General features: G+C 47.7%; 1 pseudogene; it reads left to right on the forward strand.

The window, feature by feature from the left end:
- The first annotated feature begins 10,139 nt into the window (after positions 1 to 10,139).
- On the forward strand, positions 10,140 to 16,905 carry LOC148107822 (uncharacterized; annotated as a pseudogene).

Here is a 16,905-nt window from a genome sequence, read left to right on the forward strand (position 1 = left end):
GTTGAGGGTCGGCCCAGGCGCCACAGCGCCGCCTGTCAGCTTTGTGGCGGCATTCAGCCAGTCGCTCCACCTGGTGTTTGAGAGGAGAAACTGCAGGCAGAGCCGACCCTCTGCAGAAATGAGGACAATTCTGCAGTGTAAACCGATCCATAACGTGGCCTGCGGTTTGGTCGGCTCAAGCGTTTGGGATCTTGGACTCGTGTATCCTTTCTCAGCATGTGCAGTCACATTGCCAACCCCCTCCCCCTCCCACGCACACCAGAAATTCACTGTTAAGTAACATACATCGAGATGGGGGTTCAGTGCCCAAAATGTAGCAAAAGGAAAATGAAGTGATGGGGCTCCTTGCCTTCTACTGCCCAGGGACTTTATGGATGGGAAACCCGTTGAATGGGCGAATAGAGAGCAAAACGCCCCAGCTACCTGTGGTGGCCTCGCCTTTATTTCCCTCTCCCTCTTTCTTATTCCAGTGATGAGCCAAGAAGGAGGAAACCAGCATCACCGAACCAGAAAATAGGGGCTAACGATGATTGTGACTCAAGTGCCCTGACACCAAGCCTTCTCTCCGGAGTCCTGAGACAGTCAAGAGTGGGCACTAGGGGCCTGTAGTGAGGTTGTGAGTTCACTGGAGGCATGCCCCTGCCTCTGCCCAGGCTCCATCTGTGGGAGTTGAGATAAGCAGTCCTCCCATGAGGTGCTCTTATGGAAGCCCTTCGGCTTCTCCCTCGTGCCCTTTCGCTCTTCCTTACCCGATGGAAAGAAGTGGGGGGGGGGGGCAGGCTCCCGGCCCTCATCCCTTCCTCTAGGCCTCTTTGTCTCCCAAGACAGACCACGAGCCACCCCTTGGAAGGAGGGCAACAAGGCCTATCCACTTCCCCTCCTGTCCAAACCCCTGCCATCCAGGCATCGTGCTTGAACGCAGCTCGAGAAGGACGGGGAAAGCTCACCAAACCCCCATAAAAAATAAAAAATAAAAAGAGAGCCGCGGCTGTAAATAAAGCCAAATCCGCCACCCTCTGAGGGGCCGTTTGTCCTCCCCTCCTTGGCCCCGTCCTTCCCGCCGCCCCCTCCCGGCTCCCGGGCCCCGCGGCGCCCCGGCCCCGAGCTCCTCCATTTAATCGGATTTGGGAGAAGGGGAGGATAAATCACGGCAGCAGCTTTACGGTCCCGGAGGAGAGGCGAGCCGCAGCCAGGCACACCCCGGCCGGCGATAAAAACCGCCGCTGAAAGCCCACGGAGCAATTTCCCGGGACCCCGAGCGACGCCATTACAGGAATGTAATTTTGCCCGGATGAGGCCCCGAGTTTAATTATCCTCGCGGAGGAATTTCAATGCGGCCAATCCATCTTGCAGGCGGGCGGCAGAGGGATTTATATGGGCCCGTTATTTCACACCGATCCTCCATCTGCATTTTTATGGCCCTGAGCTCCTGAGAGGGAGGGGAAGGAGTGGGGAGAAATCGGAGAAGCGGGTGAGGAGGGAAGGGTGGGGGGACTCCCGCTTTTCCTAAATCCACGATTCCCGCGCGGGGAGGGTTCTCACTGGTTCCCCGGAAATTCCCCAGTATCCCTTCAGTTCCAGTTGTTGACTCGAGGTGGAGGGGGGGATAGGTGAAGTAAGGAGCTGGGATCGTTGGGAGTCAATCAACAGGTATTTACCAAGTACCAAGCGGTGCCAGGCACGGTGTAAGGTGCTGCGAGGACAAGGGAAGGCGGGCGGGCAAGCACATCCCCTGAGGGCCCCAGATACCCCCCCCCGCCCCCCGAATTCCTTTCCGCTCTCGGCTTCACAGCCTCCCAGGCAAGAAGTCCACGGTTCTTAGGAGCCGCCACCACCAAACGGTTGTTGCAGCTGTTTGTGGCGACAGTTTAGACCCCCGCTTAGATATCACGGACAGTCCCAAAGGGGGATCGGAGAGGGGGCCCGTGCGGAAGCTACGGTTGTTACAGTCTGCAGTGTTTAATTCTCCCTTACCCCCATTCTGTGTGTCGGGCTCTGGATTCACACAAACCTGAGTACCCAAATCTCTCTGACCGTGAGGAACCTGTTTAACCCCCTAAATCGATTTCTTCCAATGCAGATTTGGAGTAGTAATAGTGCGTACCCCCACAGCGAATATTGGGATAATATATGTGAAGCTTTCAGCAGCTGCTTGGAGCTCAGTAAGAGCTCAATAAATGATCGTAATAATAATACTGGTTATTGTTATTGTTGTTATTATCATTACAGCTGGCAACATTGCAATTCGATAGTGCACTGCTCCCTGGAGACTTCATTGCAAGGTCCCTGCAATGATATCTCCTGAGACTCAACTATCACGTACTGAACTTTTTCACCGTCATAAATCATGCAAAACAAGTTCTTTGACAGGCCGGTGGATAGAGAGACCTGTGGGGGGGAACTGAGACTTTGGGAGGCCGGCTATTGCTGCCAGGCCTGAAGTCAGAAATTAAATCAGTAGGGGAACAGTGAGACTGCAAGAAGTGGCTGAGGTATGTAAGAGAGGGATGAATTTGAAGACAACAAAAGAGAGCGTTGGTGAAGAGTCTAGGGATCTTCTTAACTCAGGGTATGGGAAAAGGTCCTTCCACCACTTCAGCGACGGAAAACTAGGATCCAGGAAGGAAAGGGTGTGGAGCCAGACTATCCTTTCCAATCAATCCCTTTCTTTTCCTACCAGACCATGTAACAAGGTTGGCCTGATTGGCCAGTTTTTCTAATGACTGTTAGTGGCAGATTCTGACTGGTTAGCAGCCTCCCTGCACAGTGGTGACGAAGCCATGAGATTGATCTTTTCTTTCTTAGGATTGGTTAACAGCCCTCAGGGGGGCCAGAGACTCATTTTAATTGACGGGATGGGCTAGGAGGGAGGTCCAGCACCTCTCATACAGAAAGTCTGAGTGTTCTTTTCCACAAAGGTCACCAAGAAAGAGTCTTGACTGGCTTATGCATGTTTGCGTTTGGACGGGAAACAATAGCTTAGAGAGGAAAGAAGAATCACGCAGGCATGCCACAGTTCAATTTGAAACCCCAAACTGAGAGATGGATGCACAAGAGAAACGCAAGAAGGATAAAGAGAGAGAGAGTAGGACACAGAGAAACGCAAAGGAAAAAAAATTGCCAGAGAGAAGAGGAAGGGTTTGAATAATTTATTTTTCACTCCTGATGGTTTAAGATGAGGCTACTTTATGATGTGTTTTGCTAGATGCACATGTCACCAGCACGTGTCATAGAAAGAACAGCTGTCCTGGAAGCAGGAGACTGGGAGTCTAGTCCCAGCCTTGCTACTAACTACCTGAACAACTCTGCAAGTTACTTCATATCTCAAAACTCCAGTTTCCTCACTTAGAAAAATCAGGGAGAAAATCAGTGTTAACGTTCTAGGATATTCTTTCTTTCTATTAAACAGGCACTTGTGTACAGGTTGGAGTGGTACCCTTTGCACTACCAATAAGAACTATTCTCTTTTTTTAAAGTGTATTTATTTGTTTTTTACTAATCTCTACATCCAATGTGGGGCTCAAACTCATGACCCCAGGATCAAGAGTTGTGTGTTTTCCTGACTCAGCCAGCCAGGGACCTCAACAAGGACTGTTCTTAAGTCTTGAACTCTATTTGTGATTGTTAATTTCAAACACCTGGGACTGGTGGGTACTGACTGCTGGATTTCCTACTTTCTCTTGCTAAATCAATTACCCAAGAGAGCAGGACTGTGAGCCATCAGTAAACCTGCCTATTCCTGGAGGAAGAAAACAGTAGATGGAGGGAGGGAAAGAATCATTAGTATCCAGGCTTCTGAGTGAGGGACCAGTGGGAAAGTTGGTGGCAGGATAGCCAAACAAATTTTTGCTGGAGAAGAACCTAGATTCCTTTGAATTTGTATGATGAATCTGTCTAGGTCCTACACATTTATCTAGAAGCTGCGGTTGAGTATCTGTGTGAACATAGATTTGCTGCTTGCCATTTGGTAGCTCTCCAGCCAAGGAACACACACAGACAACACAGAAGATAAAAGTCGTTGTGATATAATGTGGGGTGCCTAGGTGGCTCAGTGATTGGGCATCTGGCTTTGCCTCAGGTGATGATCCCAGGGTCCTGGGATTGAGCCCCTTCCGAGTGAGGAGCCTGCTTCTCCCTCTGCCTCTGCCCCTCTTCCCCACTCATGCTCTCTCTCTCGAATAAATAAAGTCTTAAAAAAAAGTCATTGTGATATAATGTGAAGAACTAAGGACACAAACTAGAGATCTGAATCTATATTTTGTAATACTGCTGATTACTTTGAGAAAAATCATTTCACCTCTCTAGACTTCAGTTTTCTTAGCTGCAAAATGTAGGAAAGCACTAGATGACTAATTAAGTTCTTGTTCAGCTTTAAATATAAATAGCATAGCTTTCTCATTTTTAGTTTGCCCTTGTCTCCTGTGACTGCAAGTAATCAATCAACATTTATTGAGTACCTACTATGTGCAAGGTGTTGTGCTTTATATTGTGAATGGGAATAAAAAGGGGAAACATAATCCCTTGTCTTCATAAGTTTATAATCAGTCAGAAAGATGTGCATATATAACTATAATATGCAGCAAGATTTAATAGGTCATTTGGGTAATAGGAATTGAGGAAGCAGTATGAATTCCAGATAGAATGGTCAAGGGGACACCCTGATGAAGGTAGATTTCTTTCTTCTTTTAAAAAAAGTATGAAATAGGGGTGCCTGGGTGGCTCAGTCAGTTGAGCGTCTGCCTTCGGCTCAGGTCATGATCCCAGAGTCCTGGGATCAAGCCCACCCTGGGATCAAGCCCCATGTTGGGCTCCCCACACAGCCCGGGAATCTGCTTCTCCCTCTTCCTCTCCCTCTGACCCTGCTTGTGTACTCCATCACTCACCCTATCAAATAAATAAAATCTTTAAAAAAATAAAGAAAAAAGTATGAAATAATTGAATCGCATGAAAGAATGCAAGTAACACATATCATTTACTCAACAGATATTTATGGCTATGTTACTATGTGCCAGGCACTGTTCTAGGTGCCTGAAACACAGACAAGGACAAAACAAGGCAAAAATCCTTGCTTTCCATGAGATGCCTGGCTGTCTCAATTGGTAGAGCATGTGACTCTTGACCTTGGGATTGTGAGTTTGAGCCCCATATTGGGAATAGTTTACTTTAAAAAAAAGAAAAAAATTACCAATGCCACTGAGGGACCCCATGTGCTTCCCTCTTATAGTAGTCCCTGAATTTTATGTTTATCTTTTCAAGGTTTCTCTTCTTATTTTTGCCATTATATTGTTTATTTTGACTCCCCTCTTTTTTTTTTTTACCAAGCTAAGAAAGATGTAATATTGTTTGTAGACTCCCTTTGCTTCCTCTTTTCATTTAACATTATCTTCCTAAGAGTCATCCATGTTGATGTAAGATAGCTGTAGTTTATTCATTTTCATTGTATAATAATCCACCAATTTGTTGATTAAGTCCCCTGCTGATGAATATTTAGGTTTGTTTCCAGCTTTTTGCCATTGCAAACAATACTGCCTAGCGCATTTCTGTACATGTCTCCTGGTGTATATGGGCAAGAGTTTCTACATAAAGGGAATTGTTAGGTTGTAGGATATGAACTTTTCTAGATAATGTCAGTTTGTTTTCCAGTATTCATGCCCACCAAAGTGTATAAGAGTTTTGGTTGTTCACCGACCTTGGTGTACAGCTCATCTGTTGGGTATAAAATGGTACTTCATAGTGGTTTAAATTTATACTTGCCTGATTATTAGTGAGGTTGAGCATCTTTTCATCTATTTATTGGCCACTCATGTTTCTTCTTCTGTGAAATGCCTGTTCATGTATGTCCTTTGCCCATTTTCCTATTGGGTTATTGGTCATTTCCCTATTGATTTTTAGGAATTAACAAATACATATGGCCTAGTTCTGATCCTTTGTTAGTGCCAGCGATCTACTTCCAGTTTGTAGAGGGGTTGGCATTTTAGTAAAGGCTTGAAGGATGGATGATTTCAGTTCCAGCTCAGAGTCCTCATTTAGTTGGATTAATTAATTCTTAATTCATTCATCAAATATTTATTGAATGTCTAGCCAGACATCATGCTAGACCCTGAGAATACAAATGCATCCCACATTTACTCACCCCTTACCACTTCCAAAATCTAGTTGGGTCCAAGCCCCTGACATCTCTTGCTGGATCACTACAATAGCTTCTTAGCTGGTCTCCCTGATTCCAATCTGGTTTTGCCACAGTCTACCTTCCACACAGTAAGTAGCTAAAGGGATCTTTTAAAAAGTAGATTAGACAATGCAACTTAAAATCTCCCAATAGTTTTCCAGTGTTCATAGAAAAAATTCCAGGGTTCAGCTTGTTCCTGCTGATTCTCAGACACACCATTGTGTTCCCACTCAGGCCCTTGGCTATTTCCTATGCCCAGAACATTCTTCTCCCAGATCATACTCGCTCTCATTTCATTTAGGTCTCATTTCAAATAGCATCTCCTTAGAGAGGCCTTTCCTGACCACCCCATCCAAATAGTCACTACCTTCCCTTCTTTGACTCCTCTCTTCCTTTGTTTTTCATTTTAGCACTTATCATTATTTTATTTTTATTTTTTATTTATTTTTTTTAAAGATTTTATTTATTTATTTGACAGAGAGAGAGAGAGCATGAGCCAGGGGGAGAGAGAGAAGCAGACTCCCTGCTGAGCAGGGAGCCTGATGTGATGCGGGGCTCGATCCAGGCTCTATCCAGGAGCCCTGTGATCATGACCTGAGCTGAAGGCTGATGCTTCACTGACTGAGCCACCCAAGCGCCCCTTATTTTTATTTGTATTGCTTTTTTTCCCCCACTAGAAGATAAGCCCTACTGGCTCAGGGACCTTCTTCACCAGTGTAATCTTAGCATTTGGAACAGTGTCTGGCACTTAGTAGGCTTTCAGCAGAAATTTCATGAATGGTTGAATAGTGAATAATACAGAGTCCTTGCCCTTAAAAAGTTTATAGTCTAGCAGGGAATACAGAGAATTAAAAGGCAAATAATTTCAACACAGTGTGATAGTATTCTAAGAGGGGTAAACACTGGATTCTATGAAAACGCATAGGGAGGACAAGCATCCCAGTCCTGAGAACTGGTAGTCAAGGAAGGCTTCCAGGAGTTGGTAACATTTAAGACTCACATGGAGGAGCTGCATTGGGAGGGAACAGAAGGATGTTCCATAGAGAAGAAGCAGTAAATACAATGGCTTTGAAGTGAGGGATTACATGATCTCTTCCACAAAAGGGCAAGTAATTCAGTGTGGCCAGAATGAACAGTTGCAAGGGTGCCGTGAGGTGAGACTCGTTGTTAGTGGCTAGGTCCCGAAGGCTCTAGGCATCGAGCTAAGGCATTTGGATTTTATCCAGATTTCATTATTTTATTATTATATTTCTAGCATTTCATTATTTTATTTTTATTATTATTTTTAAAGATTTTATTTATTTGAGAAAGAGAGAGAGCATGTGAGCTGGAGGGAGAGGGAGTGAGAATCTGAAGCCAACTCTGTGCTGAGTGCAAAGTCCAATGCGGGCGTCCGCATTGTCCGCTGAGCGCAAAGTCCACCCCACGCCCACAAGATCACGACCTGAGCCGAAACCAAGAGGTGGCTGCTTAACCGACTGAGCCACCCTGATGCCCCTATTTCATTTTTATTTTTTAGTAATCTCTATACCCAATGTGAGGCTCAAACTCATGACCCCAAGCTCAAAAGTTGAACGCTCCACTGACTGAGCCAGCCAGGCGCCCAGAAGCTCTTGCATTTTAGATTTGCTCGTTAGAAAGATCATTCTAGCTCTAGTGTGGAGAATGGATGAGAAGGGGAGCCCTGGGGACATGGCATGCAATAGGAGGCTGTTGTGAAAATCCAGATGGGAGCTCAGCAGATAGGGCATGTGACTTTTGATCTCGGGGTTGTGAGTTCAAGCCCCACACTGGGTGTAGAGATTACTTAAAAATGAAATCTTAAAAAAAAAAATCCAGGTGAAAGAGGGTTATTGCCTGAGCCCTGAGGCGATAGTGGGAATGGAGAGCAGTGGGCAGAGCTCAAGAGGTTTAGAAGGAAGAACTGATAGGCCTGAGGGATCGTTGTGGGGGATGAAGGAGAAGGGAAGAGGAAGACGGCACTTGGTTTTCTGGCCTAGGTCCCTGAACGGTGCCATTCTCTGGCTCTCTCCCAAGCCTAGTCCTCTTCCCTCTCCACGTTGTAGGAACCACCCTGATAGGCTCTTCAACCTAGGAGCCCTGCCCTCGAGGCTGACATTCCTCTAAACTTGGCCCTGTACCCAATGACTCTGCATGAATCGAACCTCTCTGGGCTCTATTCCCTTCATTTTCAACACAGTAAGTGAAACTGAAGGGGCATCCGGCTGACTCAGTGGGTAGAGCACGCAGCTCTTGAGCTCTGGTCATGAGTTCAAGCCCCACACTGGGGGTAGAGCTTACTTAAAAAAATAAAAATGAAACTGAAACCACCATCTAGATAACCGTGGTTCTGTCTTACTTTCCCAACCCTGCCTGAGTTACTAGGCCCATCTTGTGTATTAGATTGGGAGCTCCTCTAAGAACAAGGATCTTCCCCAACATTTCGCTATAGAGGGTAAGATAGGCCGGTGGGAGCTACTGATGAGTGCTATAGGCCACTGGAAGACGCCTAGACATAAAGGGCAAAAGAATGGTGGGACAGACAGTAAAATGACTTACAGACATGCACTGTAAGTTCGTTACATTGTCTTCAGGCTGGGAATAGCAGAAGTCTTGGCAGCTGTGAAAGGACAGGGAAGAGGAAAATCAGCACTTCCTTTTGTACCCAGCTGAAAAAGTTTCAGGTGAAAAGTGGATTTGGGGGGGGCGCCTGGGTGGCTCAGTCGTTAAGCATCTGCCTTCGGCTCAGGGCGTGATCCCGGCGTTCTGGGATCGAGCCCCACATCAGGCTCCTCCGCTGGGAGCCTGCTTCTTCCTCTCCCACTCCCCCTGCTTGTGTTCCCTCTCTTGCTGGCTGTCTCTCTCTCTGTCAAATAAATAAATAAAATCTTAAAAAAAAAAAAAAGAAAAGAAAAGCAGATTTGGGAAGCTGTGAGAATGAAGAGGGGCAAATTGCTTGGTGGGCAAGTTTAGGGGCTTTCTAGGCATAAAGGACAGAACGGAAAGGGCAGGAGGAAAAGAGTCAGCGTCATAATGAGAGGAACAGACTTACCCCTAATATTTGTGGGGCCCAGGGCAAGATAAAAAAAATATATAGGTCTATATACCAAATGTCTAAATATGTAAAGGTTGGAAAGCAAAGGGAATACATTCTACCCTTTTGACAACTATGTCAATACCAGCGGGTAGATGTATATTTAGAATTCTGGGACTCTTCTAGCCCCTAGTCTGACATTGGGGTTCTGTTTCCATGCTGGGCTCTGTCCTGCTACCCGAGGGGCCTCACACAAAAGTGAGTGCTCAGTGCAGCGACACATCTAAACTCCATCCACACTCCAGGCCAACAGGGTTAGTGGTGTTCCCCCAGCAGCTCCTTCTGTGCTTTTAGGAGATTGGACTCAGGATGAGGCCCTGGAAGGAGGCTCAGGGCCGCTTGGCAAGGGGTTCTGGCAACTGGAGGATGGATTAGAATGGGGGAGGCATGAGCTCTGGTTAGGCATATCCCCTTGGCCTTAAGCTATCCTCACTCTGGAGTGACGCATCTCATGGAAAGCATGCAGGGTAGGGGTCCATTATGCCAGGTCCAAGGGCACAGACTCTGAAATCACACAGACTGGGCTCAAATCCCTACTCTGATATTAACTCTTCTTTGAATCTGGGCAAACTCCCTGAGCCTCAGTTTTCTTACTTATGAAATGGGGATAATATCATCTCCCGCATGGGGATATTGTAAGAATAAATAAGCTAATATGTACAAAGCATCTGGTATTTAATAACAACCACTCATTTACGTTGTTTTCCTTCCACACACCACCATGTTTTCCTCAAAGCAACCTCAGAGCAGGTTGGGGAATAAATATGAAGTTTTTTTCAGGCAAGTCTGTCTGGGAGAAGTCAGTCTGGGAAAAAGGAGTTTATGAAAGAGAGAGTCATAATCTAGGCAGTAACAAACCCATCTCAGTCTGGGACCATGCGGGAGAAGGAGGAAGAGTAAGTTGTCTTGTATGCAAATAAATGAGAAATAGTAATGGGATAATTGCTTTTACAATCTGTTTGTTTTGCTGACGGGAGCAGCTGTTTACTTGGTTTTCAGGTTAAGACAGGGGAGGGAGGTGTGAATAATCTAAAATACTAGAAAACACAAACATCATTTTTTGGTGACCAAGAACGCAATCAGAGAAAATACGGTTGTAAATACATAGAGATTCTGTCTTTCAAATGCAGTGATTGACCTCTTTATGCAGCTGCTCTTGTATTGTTCCCGAACACGTGTAGACTCTTACCACGCTGTCACTCTTACCGTTTTTGCAGCTGGAATGCCCTTTTCCTCCCCAGTCATTCCAAATTCTATTCTTTATTTCAGATCCGCTTCTTCCTTTTTTTTTTTTTTTTTAAGTAGGCTCCACACCCAGCATGGAGCCCAATGAGGGGCTTGAACTCACGGCCCTGAGATCAAGACCTGAGCTGAGACTGAGTCAAGACGCTTAACCGACTGAGCCACCCAGGCGCCCCTCCACTCCCTTCATACTGAGCATCCCTCCCCAGCACCCTCCCCACCTTCCCTTGAGCTCTTCCTAATCTGTATCACCTAGAACTCGTTGACAGTCTTACTGTGCTTACTGTCTTGTATTGTTCTCTTACCCTTTCCTGTGTGCAAGTCTTGTCTCCCCATTTAGAGTTTAAGCTTATTAAGGGAAGGAACTGTTTCTATTTCTCTAACATTTCCCATTTGTCTGTATCTAGGTATTCATTCAATATCATTTATTGTGTTCCCATGTACCTGAACTGTGTTAGGTGCTGGGGTATAAAAATTTTTCTTTATATATATGTATATGTCATACATATATATACATATATACACTATACGTCTCTGTGTGTGTGTGTGTGTGTGTGTGTGTGTGTGTATCCTTCACTAGAGGAGCTAATAATGTAATGATTCATGGTTTGATAACTGCTTATAAATGTGTTGTACACATAATGGGCCCTCAACATAGGTTCGCTGGATTGAGGGACCATGCTTCTTTTCAACTAGGCATTCAGTAGGGAACAAATGACTGAAAGAACCGAATAATGATCCCCAATACAGCCGTTCCAGGTGTACCCTCCTATATGGACCCGGTTCTGGCAGACTTAAAGGTGTAAGACTAGTTTGAGGGGAGAAGTGGTCTTTGGAGTCGTCAAAACACACAGTGTTTTCAAGGTAGTGTTCACTGCTTCCCTTAAGGCCTAGTGATTAAATTACAAAGCATTTTACAGGCACCGGTGAATACTTTTTGCCAGTTTGCCTCATTCAGGTTGGTGAGTTATGAGAACTGTGTCCCTCATCATAATGAAAACAGCTATTATCGAATACTTATCATGTGCTAGATGGAGTGCTGGTTTCTTTACACCAATTATCTGAATCCTAACAACAACTCTATGAAGTAGGTACGATTATTATCTCTACTTTACACAAGAGGAAATTGAGGCACAACTGCTGAGCAGATAGGACTTGAATCCAGGAAGTCTGATTTTACACCGCGCTGTCTACATAGTGAATTGGAAGAGTGGAGCCACCCAGGGGCCCCAAGAACTGAGCTCTTGAGCTGGCCCTGCCACCTGCTTGCTGTGTGACCTGCAGAAGTCATTTCGGCTCTCTGATCGTCGGCTCCTTCTGATCACACGGCTCAGCAGCGACCACACCGGTCTTAAAGCCTATTCTTTTGAATTCAAGTCCTCTGTTCTTTCTACCAAGCCTCAACTGCCTAAATCTTGTGGTGATCCATTAAATCTCCTCTTTCACCTCCTTGTGTATCTGGGGCAGCTTCTGGTACTGTCATTCATGACACGGCTGTCCTTTTTTGATAAGTTACATGTCGGTCTTGACGCTTCATGAAAGGCTTGGCTGATGGGGAGTATAGAGAGAGTTGAACCCAAATTCTTTCTGCAACTCCATCCCCCAACTGCTAGGTTTAAATGGAAACATTTTCCAGCATACAGGATGCTTGCTGTCAAGGACACGTTCAGAGAGACATAGCTACAACTAAGCTGTGATGGGAGGGCAGGTGGCCGGTCCAATTCACTTCTGAGTGTGGAGGCTAATCTACACGGGCAATAGATCGACGCCAGGTAACATGAAAGAGCAGGCAAGAGTCAAATTCTCTTAAGGGAGCCTGCACACGGAAACCAGTGCTGCTGAAATCCTCCATTTTTGTCCTTTCATAGATGGGATTTTGCCTCCTACGTATGTAGACAAAGGATGATAATTATCTGAGCAAGTGTGCATGGCTGTCTCGCATTCTAAATTGGTACGCTTAAATAAAAATGGATTTGCTATACCCTTCATGTTATTATTTGGCTGTGTTCTCTCTCCTTAATCTCCCTTGTTTGGGTACCAAGGGTAGCTGTGGGTCCTGTTCACTAGGGCAGTCTCTTGTTGGGGTGCCTGCTAGTGTCCTTTCCTAGGGCTTAACACCAGCCAACCTGGCAGGATGGCCTTTATGTCCCTGCCCTCACCACCTTCCCTAGCCTCCAATCTCGTCTTGTCATTTTCTAGAATCATTTGCATGGTTCTCCTGCATGCTCTTCCCCCCAACCTTCTTCATCTCTGCATAAACTTCTACAGAGACCAGGGACAAAAACCTAAAAATGCTCTACCTCTCTTCTCTCTCTCTCTCTCTCTCTCTCTCTCTCTCTCTCTCTCTCTCACACACACACACACACACACACACACAGAGGCAGGCAGACATGGTCTGTCCTCTGACCTTACCATGCCCCCAAAAATCAAATCAAGATCACTCCCAAAACAAAAAACAAGAACAAAAACGGGGGGGGGGGGACCTTTTTTTTTTTTTTTAAAGATTTTCTTTCTTTATTTGACAGAGAGAGAGAGACAGCCAGCGAGAGAGGGAACACAGCAGGGGGAGTGGGAGAGGAAGAAGCAGGCTCCCAGCGGAGGAGCCTGACGTGGGACTCAATCCCAGGACCCCGGGATCAGGCCCTGATCCGAAGGCAGAAGCTTAACGACTGAGCCACCCAGGCGCCCCGGGGGGAAAAACCTTAAAAAAATTACTCCGCTTCTAAGAGATGAGTCTACCCTTTCGGGGGGATCCACCCGAAGTTACTAAAGGACTGAATTTCTGAAGCAGCTACGTCTATGTCGGGCTGCAGCTGAGGGCCTGGTGACCTGTGGTTTGGGGTCCTACCTCATGTGCCTGTGATTTGTTTTAAGGGTGTTTTCCTTAAGCAGAGAGTAGCTTTGATTATAGGTTAGGATTCTAAGTGTGTGGGGGGTGGGGAGGCACTTGGGGCCATGAGGAAAAAAGCTCTGTTCTGACCACTAGGGGAAGGGATTCAGAAAGAAGTTTTGGTCTCTGCCTTTCTGGGAACCCCAGTCTTTGGGGGCAGACTCTGGGTCGAATGGGGTGAATCAGAGGAAGAAGGGACCTGGGAACAGTTAAACTCCGTTTACAAACATACAAACAATGGCAGATGAATTCACGCCGGGACACCCATCAGCTTCAAAAGGAGAACGGAACTGGGACGAGGAGTGAGGACACAGGGCAGAATTTAGAAAAAATCTGGGGGAAGCTTGGAGGAAGCGGGTGCGGAGAGGTTGCCTGGGAACCGAACCCGTAGGCAAGGAGCAGCCCAGCCGCCGTCCCCCGGGTCTCTTCCTCGCGCCGCGCTCACCCGGGCAGCCGGCGAGGGGCCGTCTCGGCGGGACCGGCCCTCTGGGTCCTTCCACCACCTGACCCCGCCGCCTCTCGCCTCCTTCCTCGCCGTGCCCGGGCCCCTTCCTCCACACCCACTCCTCCTGGCTCCCCCTCGATAATCTTCTGACATCTCTTCAAATCCAATTATCGAATTAATTGACGTGCTAACCGAGAGGCAAACAGAAAGAGGCGGTCAACACCGGGCGCTTCAGATTTATCCTCCGGCCTCCACAGGCCCCGGCCGGGCGAGATTTACTGGGCCTCGAACACCGCGACAGTTCAAACCTTTGATTAATCATGTTTTTCTCCCGGCCCCATAATTTAGTTGCTCTTTTTCCCTCCCTGCCTTTTTTTATCAGTGGAAACAGAGACGGAGTCCTCATCAGCTTCAATTACAAATATTAACCCCCCGGACAGCACTTTGACAGAGAGGCGGCCAGCCCCCCCTCCGTCCCGCCCCCCTAAATCATCCCCGAATTAACATCACAATCGGCGGCTGGCGCGCGTTCAGATTTAAATGGTGGCATATTGTTCGCGGACGGTCTAGTTCAGACCAGCGGGTTCGCAGCTCCCCGCGGCAGCCCCCGCCTCTCCCCCCGCCGCCTCCCTCCGGCCTCCCCGGAGGCTGTGACTCCGGAGCCGCGGGAGGCTTCGGCGCGGGGTCTCCAGCAGGGGAGGCTGCAGGCGGGGGTGCGCGGGGGTGGGGGCGAACGGGCTGGAGAGAGGGGTGGGGTGTGGAGGGTGGGTCACAGGGAGCGAGAGGAACTGCAGAAGCGGGGTGGCGGGGGAACGGGGTTTATGCAAATAGATGCAAATGAAGGTGCAGAAACGGCGCGTTTGGGAATGCCGCGACACAGCCCTTTGGGGGTAGGTTGCGGCCGCCTTGACCCCTCGCAGGGTCTGCGGGTCTCTCCTTGGGTCATGGTGGAGTGGCCAGGACGTAGGGCATTTTCTTGCTCTTTGAGTCTTGCAGTGTGAAGGAAAAACGTGGCAAGATTTCTCTGTTTCCCGAGCGTATTAGGGAAAATTTGCCCTAAACCACAGCCAGAAGTCTTGAAGATAGGTCTCAGAAAGGACTTACTTAGTGGGAAGACCGATCGTGAGGTTGAACTACGCTTTAGGGATTTTTCGGATTAGAAGACCCTGGAAATAGCCAGATTTCTCTGAAGGCTTTGGGGGGTAAGATATAACTATTTGGCTCTGTCCCACTCAAGCGGAGGAGAAAAGGGAGAATCATTCCTCTGACCCCATTAATCCTTTAGGAATAAAGGAGACCAGGAAGAAAAATGTCAATCCAGGAGTCTAGGTTTCCAGATATTTTCATATCCACCTGCCTCTTCAGTCTCGCCCGCATCAATCTCTAGGACTCCATTTCTGCCTAGCAACATCACAACCAATCAAGATGCAATTAAGCCTGGCAGCTGGACTCATCCTTAACTGGGATTGGCTGCTCACAGTGTGCGCATCCCAAGTTTTCATTGGCTGACGGCCACCTGTATGGAAATGAGATTTATCCGGGACTTTCAGCCCCTCTCTGCACGGTGGACCTGTGGCTTACTGCGCTGAAACCCGCAAGCTCAGAGCAGGAACTCCTGGGCTTGTTTCTTGCCCGCTCTGCCATTCTCTTACCCCAAAGAGATCTCCCGAACTTTTCCCTTTTCCCTCGGCACCTCTGCCTGAGGCCTAGTCTGAAGGAAATCCGACCAAATAAAGCAGAAATAATGCGGATGTGTATGCTGTTAGTATCGTCTTTGCATTCTCTCGGTTCAATGTCATGATTTTGCCACTTCCGTCCAAAGCCTCCACAGTTTCTGCCCCTTTCTCTCTTCCTCGTCCAAATCGGGGGCATCTTTTTGTGGAATCCCTCAGTCCCTTCCCACTCTTGCCCCAAACCCTCCCTCAGGGCTCAGCTCCACCAATTCTCGATTGCCCTCTCCTCCCACTCAGGTTGCAGGCATCTCTCACAACAGTCTAAAGAACGGTTTAGGAGGGCGTTAGGAAAAGGACCCCCCCCCCCCCAACACACACACACACACACACACACACAAACCTCCATCCTCGCTCCCCATCCATTTTCTCCAAGGGAGCCGAGTTTGACAGCGAATTCATTCCGAGCGGGGAGGGTGATTTATTCTTCAAATATACCGACAAGTGCGGGCATGATGGAGCCCATTAAAATGTTGGGAGATTGTTTTTATGATTGAAGTCTGTATTACTCCAACCATAAAGAAAGAGAGCAAGGAGTCATTAGCATTTTCATGATGGTGTATTTCTGCTTGTCTCCGCGCCATCACTCATCTTTACTGCCCGTCCCTTTGCTCTCGCTCTGCTACAACGAGGAGAGACTGCAGCCTGAGTTGGGGTTGGGGGTGGGGGAGGCGGGGGCTAGAGATGCCCCAGCCGCTCTGCCCTTCACGCCAAATCCTCACCCTCCTTGGGACGCAGATCAGGGGGTGAGAGGCCAGACGCAGAAGATGTGCCTCACTTTCTCCTGTGCTCTCCTCATGCGCAGGAACGGTGGGAGCAGGGGGTCCTGCCAAAGGGTGCTTGGAGATCTAGGCAGACCGGTTGGGGAAGAGGGTGCACCCTTTCCTTTCTTTGACTCTTCCCTTCCTGGCCTACACACCACTTAGAGCTCTCCAGGGTTATCCGCATAGGGGTAAAACCAAGAATTCTTGGCTGAGTGCCCTGGACTGGAGATACCAGAATAGAAGAGGACAAGAGGGAGGAGACCCCAAGTCCCTGGGTTTGGAGACTGTGTTGGCAAGAAGATGGGAGCCTGCACATTTGGCTTCTGTCTCTGCTACTCCCTAAAGAGCCCTTTGACCTTGCTCTGGGATGGGTTTAAGCCTCCTGTCTCCACCCTAGTTCCCCAGCTCCTCCTCCTTCCTAATTCCCTCAGTCTTTGGTTCTTTTTACCGAGTCATTTACAACAAGACTCTCCAGTACCCCAAGGAACAAGTTCATACCTTCCATGAAAATAAGGGCGATAAAAATAATCACTGCCAAGGTAGGAGCCTGGAGAAAGTTGCCTACGAGTAA

Source organism: Ursus americanus, chromosome 25 (genome assembly GCF_024610735.1).
Source record: "Ursus americanus isolate L20-20 chromosome 25, mUrsAme1.1.p, whole genome shotgun sequence".
Taxonomy (NCBI): Eukaryota; Metazoa; Chordata; class Mammalia; order Carnivora; family Ursidae; genus Ursus; species Ursus americanus.